At 37.9% G+C, this 17,945-nt stretch overlaps 1 protein-coding gene across 6 annotated transcripts in view; it reads left to right on the forward strand.

Moving 5' to 3' along the window:
- The window catches only part of LOC131437950 (hepatic leukemia factor), a 421,032-nt gene that overhangs the window by 35,800 nt on the left and 367,287 nt on the right, over window positions 1-17,945 (forward strand). The gene's annotated exons all lie outside the window — the stretch shown is intronic.

Consider the following 17,945-nt stretch of genomic DNA (forward strand, 5'->3'; position numbering starts at 1 on the left):
CCAAGCTGCTCTTCCGTTGATAGCACTTGCTCCAGTTGTTGCGCGTATTCCTCTGCAGTACGAATGCTACCCAGCTGCTCGAGATTGAATCCCGGCGTTCCTGTGCGACGAGTGTTGTGCACCGTCGATAGTTTTGAGCGCATACAAACCGCGACAAGGTAGAGGTCAGAATCAATGTTGGCACTGCGGTAGGTGCGGACATTGATGACATCGGAGAAGAATCGTCCGTCGATGAGGACGTGGTCGATTTGATTTTCCGTATGTTGATCGGGTGATCTCCAGGTGGCTTTGTGGATATCTTTGCGGGGGAAGAAGGTGCTTCGAACTACCATTCCTTGGGAGGCTGCAAAGTTTACGCATCGTTGACCATTGTCGTTTGTTACCGTGCGCGGGCTCTCCGGCCCGATCATGGGCCTGTACATTGCCTCCCGGCCTACCTGAGCATCCATATCGCCGATAACGATGAGTTCTACATCCCGCCGTGGACAGCTGTCGTAGGTTCGTTCCAGCTGCGCGTAAAATGCTTCGTTCTTGTCATTGGGTCTTGTCTTATGTGGGCAGTGCACATTGATGATGCTGTAATTGAAGAAAAGGCCTTTGATCTTCAATACGCACATCCTATCACGCGCTGGCGCATCTTGCCCAACACTACAAATCCCGTTCCTAGAACGTTGGTTGTGCCGCAGCTCTGGTAGAAGGTAGCCACTCGATGTCCACTTTTCCACACCTTTTGTCCCGTCCAACAAAGTTCGATGCCGCGGATTTGAAGCTCATCATGCAGCATTCGGTCGTATCCTGGGAAGCCAAGCGATTTGCAGTTCCATGTGCCAAGCTTCCAATCGTAGTCCTTTGTTCGTTGCCTAGGCCCCCCTGTCAGCATACGACCAAGGTCCCACCGGGGTTGGTTACCCGATCTTTCCTATGGTTACTCGTACCCCAGCCGGCACCGCGGGAAGTTAGGGATAGGAGTTACTGGACAAGAGGCTAAGAACCACATTGGAGCCAGAATTGCGCATTGTCCAGTCGTTTACCAACCAAGCGAACCATGGAAGGATTTTTTTTTAAATGCTTTAATATTTAAATCCCACAAGTTTCGAAGAATGATATCGTCCACTGTGCCAGAGCTTCGCTTAAGGGTTTACACCACTGTCGAAAAAAAAAGAGAAGGACTTTTTTGGGGAATTATTTTGGGATCCAAAAAATGGAGTAATCCCAATTTTGTATAAAGCACTTTTTAATATGTCTATTTAAGTACAAAAAAAAATGATCAGTTTTAAAAATTGAAAAACAAAATGGCGGCTTGGCGGCATTTCCACGAAAGTGAATTTAACTGACTTCGGCTACACTGATTTTGAATTCCGGTTGCAGTATCCAATCGTTTTCTCAAAAAAATGAATTTCAAACACAAAAATTCAAATTAAAGGATTTATGGTCCCATGCAAAATTAATGAATTTTATCCGATTTTGATTTCCGATTCTGGAATTACAGGGTGATGAGTTTTAAAATTCAAGCCGATATAGAAGATGACACTTCTAAAAAGCTTCAAAGTTGGACTGAAAACTATTGCAATTTCGTCATATTCATTTTTTGGCCATACGAATCGTTTTGGTTTATGCTGGTTCCTGAATTCCGGCTCTGGAAGTACCGTAAATAACCGTAAACTCTAAACTGAAACTTTCTTCGACATCTCATGGAATGTTCAACCGATTGTCACACGTTTAGATTCAAATTCGATCTGATTTGCAACCTCGACATTATAGGGTATTGAGTGATTAAAATCTCAATTTGCCGTTTAAAACGACAATAATTAAAATAATGAGAACTAAAACACCTAAGAATATCCATGCAAAAAACATATGCGGATTGATAAAAAAAGGTATCATCTCACTGCTAGGTGGATTAATCACGTTTTTGTACTTAAATATACATATTGAAAAGTGCTTTATACAAAATTCGGATTACTCCATTCTTTGGATCACTCCATTTTTTGGATCCCAAAATAACTCCCCAAAAAAGTCCTTCTCTTTTTTTCTACATTGGTGTAACCCCTTAATACAGTAAGGGCAAAACCCAAGAAATTCGGTTCACGACTGCATTATTAAACCTCCTGCACGGAAATACACCTTGACATGGGAGTGCCTATTTTTGTGGCCTTTTACGACATGGAACAGGAAACCAGTGGATCAATTCTTGGTTGTAAATAATTTCGCCAGATGCCAGACGGCTTACCTGTTTGGTGGACTTATATCACCGGGACAGGTGGACCGAGGTTTACTTGGTGAATATTTTGCATAGGAAAAGAACGATAAAAACACCTGTCGGGAACAATAATCCAACTCAAGGATGAACAACGGAATACGTTGTTTGCTTTGCGCTAGACTGAAAAGTGTCACATTTCCACAATCCGTATCTACTGACTAAAATTCATCTAATTATTTCCCATAAGCATATCGTGACGCCATCGTCAACCGATCAAAAGCGTTTCCCGAAAAAATAAACCGCGTGATCTATTATTTCACGCGATTTAACTCTAAATACGCGCGAAATAAGATTTATTGAATAAGGCACACTGTCTTAGCTCTAAGATCCCGAGGGCAGTTATGGCTCGTTGAAACATGACTTATTTCACTGTTCAGTTTTGTTTCTGGTGCTATATTTTAGATAGTCCGTAATGAAAAACAAATAAATAATATTCTCACGTACACTAAATGCCCGATCACTATTAAAAAGAATTTTTTTCACTTATCGGTCGGAGACGAGTGCCGCCGATGATTTGCTTTCCTATATTTGAAGTCGGAACTTTGAGCGGGAGATACCGGAGATTTTACTCTGACTGGTTGACGAAATATTCTTCATTCTCGAAGGTTTTGGTATCGTCACCTTCTCCTACATCTGAATGCAAGTCACGCGGAAATTCGAAAGCCATAATAAACAAAACGCCGGTTTCAAGTTCAATGTGATTCTCGCCTCAAAAGAAAAATCTCACTGGTGGTGGATTAAATAAACAAGCGTTTCTTGCTCCGACGGCCCGGTCCCAGGCAACTGGCTTGCTGAATGAAGCGCCTCAAATGTTTATATTCTTGTGCTCAGGAAAGAGACATTCGGTGTATCAACAACAAGCATTTCGGTAATCGATCCCGGGCCGGCAGACCGTAGGTGACGATCGTAAATTGTGCATATTGCAAAACCACGAGGTGCTATTTTTTCAAATTATCTTACTCTCTCGCTCTCTCACTGCCTTACTGGTGATGGATATCACAGAATGTGAATATTATTGTACACGGCACTCACATTCGCCACTAGCATGTAAGCTGAGCTAATGATTGCAAATTGGCTCTCATAACGTTGTTTTCTTTTTTTCTTCAATCGTGATTGCGACGTGAGTTGTGTTAAGCTTTATTGGCGGTACAGACCCTAATTGGTCCTCTGATGGGTGGAAAGGGGGAGGGGGGTTGGATTTTGTTAAAAGTTAATACGTTTAATTAACGGTCGAAGCGGATCAATCCGGTTAAGCGTGTCGCGAAACACCACGCGTCCCCTTCAAATCGCGTTAGAACTTCATACAGTGTGGTAAATTAAATCATCGTAAGGTTTATTTATTTGATTCGGCATATCCAGTAGTTAGATTTCAAGTAAGCTTGAACTGAGCAGCTAGATCTCGTACACACAGCACACTTCGTCATTGTCGTGTGCATTGGTTTATTGCGATTAATTTTACTTTCTATTTTTGGATGTGGTCATCTTTTCAAAATATGATACGCTGTTTCAACTAGAACTTCCAGAGTTTCCACATTAATTGAAAACGAAATGCTGTTTCTAATTTATTGTTTGGGTCGAAGTTGGGTACAACGAATCATAAACGTGGATAATAAATTGAATCTTTTCGACATTGCATTCTAAGATTTATTCGTCGTTTCGTATCGGCTACCGAAGCAACACGAACACGGTGCAATATCTTGGAGTACGGCCAATTAGTCCTCTGTCAAAACCAGCTTTAGATTCGCAGTGTTCCAAAAGATTCCGTTATCGCCGAAAGCCGTTTATGACCTTTTCTAAATTAAACATATCTAGTATTCGCCCCACCGTTTGTATAGAAATGAAATGAAGGTGTTCTCGTTCTAAACGTTGAGCATTGGCAAAATAAATTAAAAAAATAAAAGTCCTAGACTAGTGGTTCCCAAACTTTTTTGGTCGAATACTCATTTTAAATATATTATTCGTTCTACTGCCCACCAAGTAGAAAAAAATTGTTAAAGTTCTGCGACAATCAACATTTTTGCAGTTAACTCGAGATTTAAATATAAAATAGAATATAAATGATACAGGGGATCAACTAAGCTGTGAACTCAACCGATCAGTGCACAGTCAGATCAAATACCAAGTTGTTTTCTAGCCGGAAGTCTTCTGCGATTAAGGACAGAGCTGCAAATTGTCAGTCATGTCAAATGACCTTGACAGACTGACTAAAATCATCGTCAACTGTAATCGGTGCGATGAAAGTATCTGTCAAATGAGATATTCGATAGTTATATGACCAAGTAGAAGTATACTCAGTCAAAGACAGGTGATGCATTTTGTTCTCTGTCTCATTCTCCTATTCCCTGTTGAAGTAAAAAAAATTCCATGAGAGTACTAACATAAACATAAATTGATGAAGTTCATTGTTCTTTGTAAAAGTCATCGGACTTCGGAGTTTTTGGTGTGAATGAATTTAATTCAATGTTTATATCAAGAGAATTTAAGTTATGACAGATCGGCTCTCAGACACTCAATATATGACGATTGTTAGAGCCAGGTTGACAGCACTCCAGTGACATAAACTTTCCAATCTTCGTCGTGCAAAGTTGCTCGTTGATAGTGATTTCTAGTGGTTTCTGGATTTCTGAGTTCTGGACTTGCATTCTGACCTTGGATCCTGAATCTGTATTCTGAAAGTGATACAGAATTCTTTATTTGGATTCTTAACCTGGACCTGGATTCTGTACATGGATTCTAAGCCAAGATCTGAATTCCAGACCAGGATTCCGTACTATAATTGGAACTCTGAACCTGGACCTGAATTGAGATGCTTGACCAGAGATGCCGGATCTGCAGATTTGTCTGTAAATCTGCAGATTTCATACAGACTGCAGACAATTTTTGTTGTGCAGCCTTTTGCAGACTTTTTAAAATTTTTTGCAGACTTTTTAAAAATTTTCGCAGATTTTCGTCAAAATTTACAGACTTTTGAAGTTGTCGCGACCTTTTTTTTTGCTCGCCACGTCAGCTTACCGAAATTGCTGCCAGCAAGACATACTTTCTAACTGCAGATTTTTGCAACCCTGTCTGAAGATATTTGAAATTTTTACCTGACATCTCTGTACTTGACCTAACTTCTGAACATGAATTTATGATCAAGTGCAGAATCTGAATTCTGAACCTAAAATCGAGACTTAGATTCTGGACCGGAATTCTTAGTCTTTATCTAAAATGTGAAATTTTACTCAGATTCTGGAACAAAATTATTGATAGAGATGATTCACTTGATCCTGAATTCTGCATCTGGATTCTGGAAATTAAATTTTCGACCTAGACTTGGACTTTGGTTCTGGGCCAGAATTCTGACCCCTGACAGAGTTTTTGAACCTGAAACCTTGACTCTCCACCCGAATTCTGGTCCTAGTTTCAGAACATGGGCCTGGCTTCTTGTGCGGAAACTGGGATCCGAATTTTAGGCCTGCATTTTGGACCTGGTTATAGACCTGAACTCCTGACCGGAATACATAGGTTTTCGTGTGTTTTGGACATAAGTTCCGATTCATGGCCTAGATTGTGGGTTTGAATTCCTGACAGAAATTTTAGATATGACCCTAAATTCTGAACCGGGAACCAGAATTTTGGGTCTGAATTCGGCACATTTTTTTCTGTATTTTGTATGAATTGAATTTGGAATATAGATGTGACATGAACTTCTACTGAAACATTGAAACTATTTACACTCATTCTTGTTTGACCAATTCTTGGCCGTAACAGCATTTAAATTTTCATCTACTTACTTTCGTTTTTTTTTCTCACAAATATCACAAGAATTGAATGACGCACTAACCACATCACTTCTGCAACTGATAGATTGGAATGTAATTGTTTTTCGCAATGATATATTATTCACATGTCCATACAAATTTGACATGAATACATTTTACTCAGGGCCTTTCTCAGAAAGATTTTTTAAGTATCGAAGCCCGCTATTTGCGACCAGTGTTGGTGATTGTCGAAAATTTGACAGAAGCTGCTCGATATTTATCAATATTGTATACAACATTTTCAATCCGGTAGAAGATGTTACAAGAACTCGAGTCTCTCAATGCATTAACCGCGAGAGAATTTTTCTACATTTCTTCGCTCCACTTCATACTCTGAGTATTTTACGGCCCTTAAAAAAATTACAGTCTGATAATGATTGGTGCTGTGTGGAATTTACCAGGAGAGAATCGCAAGTTGACAATTATCGCAGAAAATCGAATCGATGATTCGACTTGATGATTCTCATACTAGGTTGCAATATTTCAAAACCCTTGTGTGGAGCATTCACATACATTTTCATAGACACAACTTATACAAAGGTTATATGCACATAGTTAGAATAAGCGGCAATAGTAAAATGATTCTATCGCATCTATCCACAGCCCATACAGAATCGGATCGCGAAACGAGAATAAGCGACCGTTTGTTGCTTCAGAGAGAATCGCCACAGCAGCGAGCTAACCTTTGATTCTCAGACAGGTCATCGAGAGAAATTCGCTCTCGCACTGGTATCTATTCTATGTTAAATGAACCATGCTGGTTTTGTTGTTGTTGCTGCGATGATATCTGTCTCTCTTTGATGGCACTGATTGAATCGTGTGAAGAGTTGCTAGTGAGCGTTCTTTGATACGATAAAATCCATCCTTGTTTGCGACCTGTTAACAATTTTGAGTTTACTACCTACAAAAAATTAGCTAACGCCCACTAGTGGGCTGTAGGAACCAGTTTGGGAATCACTGTCCTAGACTCACACTTTGTTCAGCACTTTTGCTGCGATTATTTTGACACGTTGCAGCTTGTTTTGGACGTCGTATTTTGCTTCATTTGATCTTTAAAACAGCGAATGATGCTATGTTGATAGTTGAAAGAGTTAAAAGTTTTATTTCTTACATAATTCTGCATTAGATTCGATGAATGAATCGAACCAAGTTTTGATCGTTTCAGTCATGTAAAGATAAGTCATAAATTTAACTAAAGTTTACATCGATACCGACACAATAATTATTTTTACATGTTAACAGATGTAACATTATCATGTTATCATCAAAGAAATTACGGCAGGCTTGTATTTACGTCAAGAACAAAATTTAATTTTTTCTAAGAATGTAGTTTTCGAAATGCTGCTCTGACAAGCTATGCGCCTACGGTCGGAACAAATAGTAATCGTATGGAGCAATGCCCGGTGAATATGGAGTGTAGGGCAGAGCTTTCGATTTCTTCAGTTTTACCAAATAAGTTTTATTAACTTCCGAAATATGTATCGTTATGAAGCAAATAAAGAATTTCGCGATAAATCGTATTCAGAGGTGGTAGCACTCTTTCAGTTTTTATTGAAACTTGCTGTACGTGAACACTTTGTCACAAAAAATCACTTTGCTTATTTTACTTTTCCAAAAATGAACTAGATTGTCTTTTGAAAAGGGCCAAACTTTTTTAATTTTTTTTTTGCAAATGGATGTAGTCGAAAAGTGACAAATCCTACAAAAAATTGTTGTATAAGCAAGTCAAGTATTTGAATGAAAAAAATCATTATCGACTTATCGACTGTCACTTTTTCGGTTCGAACGGTATTCAAAGTAAATCGACTTATACAATACAATTGCTGTCGAATAGATTAGAGTGCGTTTTTCTTTGTTAGGAAATGATTGAATAATGTTGGATACAACTTTTAGTCACTTGGTGTGGATGGATAGGAAAATAGTTATGCGCATTATGCACAAAGATCTGTTTTATTATGTTGGTTAGGAAGTGTATAACGACATAGATTCTGGAGAGTAATATTTCAATCCACAGAGACTTGAAAACGAACCTAGATCCGCGAAAATAGTATGTGATTAGATATTTCTACATACTTAAAGTAAATAGTGTGGCAGTCTTGAATAAAGAATATTTACTACATAAAGTTTCAAAACTAGATAGCCTATAGCTTTTTTGTAATCAACGTTCGAAATTAGGGAGTAAAAACTCCCGTTCACAGGAGAAGCTCTCCTTAATGCAAATGAAAATAAAAAGTTTCGAATGGCCAATAATTTTTATAGTTAAATACATAAATTAATGAAGATGTGGTAGCACTGGTCGTGTTGCGTGTAGTCGAAGTAAAATAAAGCATAATATGATTACTCTCAATATTTTTTTATACGCGAACCAACCATAAAATAGTTTCTAAAAGCAAAACACAGTCTGATTGGAATAGCTTGTGTTGCGGTTGTAAAAGAAATTTTCCATTGGGTGGACCACCAGTGACACTCTCCGGAACGAAACGTACTATTTTTCATCACATCAGTAAAACAAAAATTTCTTGATTCGCTTTCTATTCCCACATTAATTCAATTTCATGGCCGGCCGGCTTAGCGAAATCAGCCGCGATATCGGCAAATTCACCTCACATATACACGCCTAATTGAGCACAAAACGCCGAAAATGCGAACAAGCAATCGTCATCTGACAGCGGCACGTGACACATCCACCACTGTTGGGTGTAAGCGCAGTTTAATCTCACTGCAAACCCGAAAGTATCGTCGGTTTTTCGCTATCGCTGTGACGGATCCTGATAAAACGGAACGATGGCAGCGACATTTTCATTGTACTTTGTTGCTTTCTTATTTCATTTGATTCGGACGGCGGCGCTCGCTCGTTTCGATCCTGCTTGAGTGGCTGCGGCGTCGTCGATAGAAATTTATTGCCCACCGCCCGTTAGACGGCTCAATTACCATGCTAGACCGAATGAAGGGCGATGGGCGGCTAGAGACAGGTTCTATATTTAGCTTTTCCTTGCAATCGAAGATCGCAAAGCAGCACGCGAACCGTTTAGCGACAATTGATCGGAAAGAAATAAAAACCGAATCTATTTCCAATCATCGCTGCTTGTTGGCTTGCTTGATGGATCGCCGGTTCGGCTCCGCTCCGCTGTGGGACGGAGTGAGCAAAGCGGAAGAGATTTCAGCTCTACATCGGTCATTTGTCTTGTGCCGGTACGCTAATCGAGAGGCAGTTAGCTCGTGGCGATGGCTTTCGGTTTATCTGCCTGACGGATGGGGGAAGCTATTTCGAATTGTTGTATTTTAGGTGGGTTGATTGGTCAACTTTAGCGGAATGGTACCGAGCATGATTGGTATGTGTTTTCTTCTTTCTTTTGCTTGTGTCTTAGAGAATGTCAACCACGGGATGTTGATGTACGAGTCAAAAGTGCAGAAGTTTTTGGTTTTCAAGACCGAGGATTTCGGTGCACTGAGCTAATTGCTAGAAACTGCAGCGTTTTCGATTGACACTGTGAGAAAAATTAAATTTCAATTACGATAAAGAAGATACACATTAAAGCAACCACACGATTGTGGATGATTCGAATGCTGGCATATTTTTGGAACCCCGAAAAATTTGTTAAACATTTTTTGCCGTCTGTCGCGGTCATCACATGTGCGTTAATGCCAAACGAATAATTTTTTTTGCGGCGCATTTTTATTTTTAGGTAGGTCGACAACTGTTTGTATGATTCATGATGCTTGACACTTGTGTCTCGACTTGAAATAACTTTTCGATAGTCAGATTAGCCATCAAATTATCCTCTGTCATAAAAATAAAACCCAAAGCCTGTTGAAACAGTTCGCTAGAATTGGAATCCAGTGCCAAGGTTTTGCTATTTGCGGGACTGCTTCAGAGTTTCCAGCGCTTGAAAAGTCGTAGCTTTGTTGATATTTATACACAAATCGGGCTGATTGTTTATGCGATGATCTCGTTGAAATGATTCGTTTGTACTTTCTTGATTACCAACCGAAAGGTCACAAACCGATGATTGTTTTGTTTTGATTTCTATGTATTATGAGATCTATTATCTGTGATGTTGTTTTCAATAAGATAGGAAATATTGTTTTACTTATTTTACAATTCATTTAATCAAAGCCATGGTCCATATTAATAATTTTATAGCAGCGCCCCTTGTGGTTGGGTTTGCAACAGTTTTAAAGTGACTGTTTGAGTTTTTGAAAGTTTCATTTCTATTCGTACTAAGGCTACTGTACCAATAGCGATCTCATTGGTAGAGACGCCATGTTATTTTGCCGATTACTCGACGTTTTATCCACGAATTGTAGTAAAATCGGATACGATATCTTTGTTTCGGCTGTAGTATCTTAAAAAAAATAGTTCGAAAATGGTTCAAAATTGCTGTTAAAGTGACTCGAAAATTCGAAGCGAATGTACCTATTTTTATCTTACCCTTAAAGTCAATCTATCGAAAAGAGACAGCAGATTTCACTCTCACTAATGGTTTTCGTATAGGAAACGACAAATGGAGCTAAGATGACTGTTGCTCTATATTAGTTAAGTGCTACATACCTATCAAAAAGGTGGAGGGGTCATGTCAGAGACATAGCCGGATTGATGCGAATGCGATTGAAATAAAACTCAATACTAATGTTTGCTACGGGAAAGGGTATGATTAAATAAAAATGGCGTGGTTAACGTAAGCGAAAATGTAGCTAGCACAAATCGGAATGTGTCTCGATTCATAACTTTACTGTAAGTGCAATAAATTTTTATTAGGAAAACATAGTGTTTTAACATAATCTGCTGACGCACTGATGAGTCGAAGACGAAACGTAAACTTAAGTGAAAATGGTTATGTGCACCTAGCATAAATTTGGGGGTAAAAGTAAACTTTTTTCCCCTTCAAATTACCACAATCTGTACGGCCAGTAAGCCGAAACTTGTTTCGTTCGAGACGTCAGGTTAGACGTTACACTTCATGTGTACAAAAAAAGTGTCTTGCAAATAGCATTAACTTTACGTCTGCTCAGCGGATTATGTTGATCCGGAGGTTTGCGTCAGCAGTTCAACATAATCTGCTGACGCACTGATGAGTCGAATACGAAACGTAAACTTAAGTGATAGTTGTTCAAGTTATTTAAGATCTATGGGTCGGTTCTGGATGGAACCGATTAAAAATATTGCTCCGTTTTTATAGCAATGTTGAAAGCTTTCTCCTAATAAGTGTATACATATTTAATGTATGAAACATTAATTCTCATGAGACCATGTCTATTACTGATGATTTTGTGAACAAATCCCATAAAAATTTTCATGATTTAAATCATTTTGCTCATCATATTGTTAATAATAGGTATGATCTCATGAGAAGACACGTTTCATGATTTTCATAATTTCTGAATCATGATACCGGCAATGGTTTTTTATCCGTTTACAGATGGCGTAACTAGATTTTTTCCTTATTGAATTACCTTTCTTAATATGGGTTGGAAAGCAACTGTCACACAGTCTCAAAACCACTATGTGTCATTTAGCCAAAAACTTAACAACAATACTTTTTTCGCTATGAAAATTTTGTGGCGAATAAAAACTTTTTTTTGCGAGGAGTTATTTAGATATGAATAAAACAGCCGTCGAAAGTCATCGTATTTTGGTGGAAGCGAAAAGGGGGACATTTTCTAGCTGAGCGAACGTAGTTTTCATGGTTTAGAAGTGGAAATTTTGATTTGGAAAACGAAGATCCGAAGCGCCACCAGGAGGAACGGCTCAATCAAGAGCTGTCGCAAACGCTACAAAAACTTGAAAAATCTCTCGATGTTACTCAGTCAGCTAAAGTTTGCCAACGTTGGAAAGCAATGGGAATGATGCGAAAGGTAGGCAATTGTGAGCCGTATGAATTGAAGCCAAGAGACGTCTAATTTCGTCTATTCACGAGCGTACAAATGCTTCAACGATACAAATGATAAGGTTTTTGCCTTTCTCATAAAGAAAAGTTATGCAATCACTTGAAAAACCGACTAGGAAAATTGGCCTGCGTGTGTGTATGTAACAAATAATCTCACTAGGTTTTCTCAGAGATGGCTAAACCGATTTTGACAAACTTAAATCCAAATGAAATGTTTCACGGTCCCATATGGAATTCCTGAATTTCATCCGGATCCGACTTCTGGTTCCGGAGTTATATGGTAAAGTGTGTTCAATACTGTACAACGTCACTTAAACCGGCGAAACAAAAACCGTAAAAAAAATTCTAAACAGGTCTCTAAACTACCTAAATCGATAGCCATTATCAGTAGGCAACTAAACAAATCGGTTCCGGCTATCCTGGTTTCCAGTCTCCGGTCCCGGAAGCACCGGAAATAGTGGTCATATATTCCAAAATAGATCTCACTCACTTTTCTCAGCGATGGTTTGACCGATTTCCACAAACTTAAATTCAAATGAAAGGTCCCATACGGAATTTATGAATTTCATTTGGATCCTACTTTCGGTTTCAGAGTTATAGGGTAAAGTGTGTTAAATATTGTACACCTTCACTTAAACCGGCAAAACAAGAACCGTTAAAAATTTTCTTAACTGGATTCATAACCGTTATTCCCAATCTTAGGATCAAATGAAAGGTCTTATGATCCTATTAAAAACACTGCATATTTTCGAATACAACAAAAATTTAAATTGTCGTTTAGAATAAAAACTAGTAGAGCTTGTACGTCATGTTAATTGGTGGCCGTACGAACCGACTTCGATTTTACCGGTTCTCGGGTACGGTGCTGGAAGCACATATAATAGTGACTCCACTTCGTTTTCTAATGGATTGCCTAACCGATCAGAGAACTGTTTCATTCTCTATGTCATACTAGTTAATGCACAAACAATCGCTTCGATTCTTTCAAAAATCAAAGGAGAACATTTTGAATAGAATACTACAGTATTATGTATGAGAAAGGCATCATTACACCACTAGGTGGATTGAAACAGGTTTTTTTTCATAGAATTCTTACTGGCGATGAAAAGTGGTTCCGTTAGGACGTCGTCGGGCAACGTTTAGATACCCCGGCCATGCATCATCATCTACAGCAGTTCAGAATATTCATAACCTGAAGATTATGCTCTGCATATGGTGGAACCAGCTGAGGGTGATGTACTGCAACCAAGTGCAATTTTACGCTTTTTATTGATTACACATTAGAATCATTTCGCTTTCACATCTCATCCAAGTCAGTCGATAAAATAAAACCGCTTACGTTCGGGACAGAAGAAACCAAGTACAGTATTGTGTAGTGAACAATAGGACGACCTCGAAATGAGTGAACCAAACGAACAAAAGCTACCGCCGACACGGAAGAATACAATTGTTGTTGACTTCAGGCAGTGCAAAATTCGATCTTCGATACGAGAACTTGAAGGTTTGCTTAAGGAGCAAATGCATCTTGACATTAAACGTGTGCATTTACTTCAATGCAATAAGACAAATAATGTTTTTTACATCCAGTTTTATAAAGAGTTGGATGCAACTCAATTCGCAAAAGACAATAATAATGTGCATTATGTGGAGCACGAGAACATTAAGTACAACATTCCAGTATATATGGAAGATAGTGCTATAGAAGTGCGTGTGCATGATCTTCCTCCAAGCGTCACCGATTCATATATTCGCAAAACTATATCCGAATACGGAGAGATTCTCTCTATAGAAAAAGAAAAGTGGAAGAATTTTTTCCCCGGTATTCTAAATGGCGTACGTTAATTACGCATACACTTGAAGAGGCCTATACCTTCTTATGTGATTTTCGGTCAAGATACAAGAATTCCGTGCAAATCACTTGTTACCTATGACAATCAGATGGCCACATGCCAATATTGCCAAAAAGCTGTTAACTACGGTAAGCCACATTAGAAACGTTTTTTCCCGAGGTACATTATCGTCACTAAAGTTACTTATAATGAAAGCCGCCATCTTTTGACATTTTTATTTACGTGAATAATCTCCCAAAAAATGAGATAAAAATATTATTTTAGTTCAGAGCCAACATAGGGGCTGAGTAACTTTGACAAAGTTGTTCAGAAAGTCATGTTAAACAAATTTGCAGAAGGTACTATTTTCGTAACTTAAGTAGAATTCAGCACATAAAGTATTTTCAGAGAAATGTCTCCTAAAACCAGTTTTTGTAAGAATGCTTATATATTTTAAATTTCTACAAAAATTTTATGTTACTAAAGTTATTTATCTTTAAAAACTACACAACTTTCTCGAATGTACTATGCCCCTATCATTTCAGTTCAATGAAAAAGAGCCATTTTCCTAATTTAATTTTCACAAAATTCTAACTTAACAATCACCAAGAGGCGCAGAAAGGTTTCAGATTAGACCATTTACATATAAAACTACTTCAAAACAGCTTTCATACCGTAGTTGAATTAGTCTCTAATATCCTTGCCCTTGACTTTCGCAATGATAAGGTTCAATGTATATCAGATCTGATTTCTGTATAGATTTGGTACCACAGAAAGTGTCACAATAAATGATTTTCCTGCGCATCGAAGTCTACACTGGTCCAGGTTGTGTTTCGGTTCGGGTACGAGTATAGATTTTGATTTTAATCGGGTACGGGTCGGACATGGGTTTTTGAACAAAAATTATTCTCGGGTTCGGGTCGGGTACGGATAAAATTAATTTTTTTGATCGGGTGCGGATCGGGTTTGAAAAAAAGCGTATCTGTCCATCTCTAACAAAAACATAGGATGACCCGATATAGATTATATACTTACAAAATAGAATTCCATGTTGCTATCCGACGTCACGTGTATCATTATTCCGATTTCAAATTATTATGTCTCAAACTAATGTTTCTTTTCTTTCTGTTTCAGGTAACGATCAATTTTCGATAGTGTATTTGTGATCTACTGAAGGTTTTTTTGAGTTTAGGATTAACATGGTTCAACTTCGATCGAGATTCATTTTTTTTAGTTTTTGGGTATGCATATGTGTGTAATAAGTGATGTTAAATTCGTTTGAATTTTTGCATGTAGAATACTTTGACTCTTCTCGAAGTGTAACGAATTATAATATTTGTTTTTCTCAGTTACAACATGAAATCGTCATAGACTTAGCTCTACTTTTTATCACTACACAACGAGATAGAGAATCACGAAAAAGATGGACAAATTAAATCTTAGAAGATACTTTTTCGCAATTTTTTCATGCGTTCTTTTTTTCATTTTTGGCATCCCGTTGGCTAGCGATGTATCGTATGAGTAGTAATTGTGATATTTAACCTCCAACCTTTAACAAAACAAATTCATATTCCTAGAGAATGTTTATCTTTTTTCAATCGATGAAGTCAAACGGTTTCATGTAGCATGCATAAAGGCCAGTTTGTATAAAATCGAAATGATCTATGAAAAACCCACTACAAAACATCTATAAAACTGGTTCCGAGGAGTTTGTCATGGCAAACCAACCCGAAATCGAATTTCATACCGGAAATTTGAACCCACCAGAGGTTGATCAGTTAAACGAACCTGTCAAGCTTGGATTCATTTTTCTCCTTTCAAAACGTTCCTCGTTCCTTCGTCGTCGAACGTCTAGCTCTTCGACTAGACATTACGTTGTTTGTCATCGTTCACTCCGTTCACAATCCCCTCGAAAAAAAAACGTACTCGGAAAAGGTCCAGTAGTTAAAAATAATCATAAATCACTCTAACCAAATCACCGAACGCAAACAACCTATGCTCGCTGTATAATGTGTGACAATGATTAGAGTTAGCAGCGCGTTGGTATTGTGTGTGCGTGTGACTAGGGCTCAGTTTTTTTCTCGTCTAAACCTTCAAAGACTTTTCCTGGCACCTCCGGCCTGTTTGTCACATCTATCGGCAAAGATGGTGTCCCTTCACCTTCCGGCAACTGTCTCTGCTTCCACCCGTGCCCTCGGCTGGTTTCTGTTGAACTGAAGTAAACACGAATCCTCAACCGAACAGGCCATCATCAATCAATCTAGGGCCTGCCTGAATAGAACAGAGCAAAGGAAAGTGAAATGAAGTGCCGTACCTCGACAATGAGATTGAGATCTTCGCTAATGAGATTTTTCCGATACTGGGTGATCGTTTCGGGTGCGCTTCTTCTTTCTAAATCGTGGCGATTGAGTGTGTGTGTGTTTTGTGCATGTGTCTTCGATTCAGTTGTAGCGGTTGTGTATAGACTTCTCCGGTTCCGGAAGTGATTTACGACGAGTACAACTTTGATGTTAAATAGAGACTTTTTCGATACTGAATCGAAATGGTTCAGTGTGTTATTTTGGTTTCCCAATTTTTTTCACAAGATACGTTTTTAGCTCTATATAATATTTGAATACAGTGCTCAGAATATCTTGAGCTCGTATAATTTTAGACAGCTGATTTATGTGGAAAGTGCTTGCTTTGTTTGATTGCTTTTTAACGATCGTGCTTGGAATTAATTCGCATTAGTGCGATTCAGGCACATTTTTTTGTAGTATCGTGGACTGTATCCAAAATAAAATAGATTTAACTTACAACTGTTGTTCACAGATGTTTTATTTTCATCCAAATGAATGACTGGGCAATATCAATTACTTTAAAACGTGCGCGGTGCATATAAAAAAAAAAACACTTCGAGTTAAACTCCTATAATTTTTACCTATTATTCAACGGGGAAACAATTTGGAAAAAGACTGACAAAAGAAATAGCAGAATTAAAAATTTGCGAAAAAATATCGCGTGGACGGAATACGAACTCATAGCTTGTCCATATCCGGTGATGTCGTGTGACCAGTAGAAGTATCCTGCAAGTAAAACATCACGTAAAAATCAGTCTAATTGAATAGAACTTCTGCATAAGTTCATCTGCGTACAGACGTTATGAAGTTCAATTGACACTAGACAATACTCCACACAACAAAATTTGCCAATCGTGAACTGACCCTCTTCTTCCGTATGATACTTATTTGAGATATCATTATTGAATCTGTTGTCGGTTCGTGCGTTATTTGATGATACAAAACCTTCTAATCTTAAAATTCATTTGAAGTTACAGCCACGTCTAGTGTTCATTCGTTATTAAAAGTAGAAAACATGCAGTAAGATATTTTGTTATTTTATCACACTTCATTTCATGTTAGTAGTATGTCACTCTAGCATTGGTTTAGAGTAGTTACTACTTATGGAATTGCGTCTAAAGTTTAAAAACATGGTTCGCAAACAGACCGTGCTGACTTTTATGTTAATATTGAATAAAATTTGGTAATCCTGCATACTTGTAGATAATGACTATCCACATTTACAGATCCCTTGTTGCATAATTATTTATTAACGAACCAAAAATATTTAAAAATGAATGATAATCCATGCTATAAACATGAAAGTCACGTTTTCATGTAAACTCGTAGATTTAATTCGTTATATTCTCGTAGCACATTTCACATAATCGAATTTGGATCCTACTTTGCACATATCTTCAGTGAAACAAAACATTTATTTTACCCGGACGCACAGTGGTTCGAATCAATAATAACGTGAACATAAATCAGTAGCTGCCAAACCGTTCTTTTAATGCATATAGTGGCGTTTAAGAAATTATTTTCGAAAAATTTACGAATCGTGCATGGCCTACATTGACAAAAAATATAACCATAACTTTTTTTTCTGAAGAGATAGAAAATTTTTTTCTTCTATAAAATTTTAGAATAATTTACTTTGTCAAATATACCAAAAGTCTAGGTCACATCGTTTCGCATATACAAAGCGTTTTTATGGCAACCCCCTCAAATCAGTTTTTCATTCGTAATTTGTTTCGAGTTATTTTTTATGCATACTTTGTTTGGAATAATTAAAGAAAATATAAAATTCCATATTTTTGTTGAAGGTAGTGTATAGGTTTCTTGTT

Source organism: Malaya genurostris, chromosome 3 (genome assembly GCF_030247185.1).
Source record: "Malaya genurostris strain Urasoe2022 chromosome 3, Malgen_1.1, whole genome shotgun sequence".
Classification (NCBI taxonomy): Eukaryota; Metazoa; Arthropoda; class Insecta; order Diptera; family Culicidae; genus Malaya; species Malaya genurostris.